The sequence below is a fragment of the Bison bison genome, unplaced genomic scaffold (assembly GCF_000754665.1).
Source record: "Bison bison bison isolate TAMUID 2011002044 unplaced genomic scaffold, Bison_UMD1.0 scf7180017864495, whole genome shotgun sequence".
Lineage (NCBI taxonomy): Eukaryota > Metazoa > Chordata > Mammalia > Artiodactyla > Bovidae > Bison > Bison bison.
In genome coordinates this window covers 13079294-13079957 of record NW_011495054.1, presented here as the reverse complement: position 1 = coordinate 13079957, position 664 = coordinate 13079294, and the positions used below count along the sequence as shown (strand labels likewise).

At 41.1% G+C, this 664-nt stretch overlaps 1 protein-coding gene across 2 annotated transcripts in view; it reads left to right on the top strand.

Annotated features, from left to right (window-relative positions):
* The window catches only part of MORC2 (MORC family CW-type zinc finger 2), a 43535-nt gene that overhangs the window by 12019 nt on the left and 30852 nt on the right, over window positions 1–664 (top strand). The gene's annotated exons all lie outside the window — the stretch shown is intronic.

The following is a 664-nucleotide window of genomic DNA, read 5'->3' as shown; positions in this document are numbered from 1 at the left end:
TGGTTATCTGGGTCTTGAAGATCTTTTTTGTATAGTTTTTCTGTGTATTCTTGCCACCTCTTCTTAATATCTTCTGCTTCTGTTAGGTCCATACCATTTCCGTCCTTTATTGTACCCATCTTTGCTTGAAATGTTCCCTTGGTATCTCTAATTTTCTTGAAGAGATCTCTAGTCTTTCCCATTCTACTGTTCTCTATTTCTTTGCATAGATCACTGAGGAGGGCTTTCTTATCTCTCCTTGCTATTCTTTGGAACTCTGCATTCAAATGGGTAGATCTTCCCTTTTCTACTTTGCTTTTTGCTTCTCTTCTTTTCATAGCTATTTGTAAGGCCTCCCTAGACAACCATTTTGCCTTTTTGCATTTCTGTTTCTTGGGGATGGTCTTGATCCCTGCCTTGTGTACAATGTCACGAACCTCTATCCATAGTTCTTGAGGCACTCTGTCTGTCAGATCTAATCCCTTGAGTCTATTTCTCACTGTATATTCGTAAGGGATTTGATTTAGGTCATACATGAATTGATGCTTTTGAACTGTGGTGTTGGAGAAGACTCTTGAGAGTCCCTTGGACCGCAAGGAGATCCAACCAGTCCATTCTGAAGGAGATCAGCCCTGGGATTTCTTTGGAAGGATGATGCTGAAGCTGAAACTCCAGTACTCTGGCC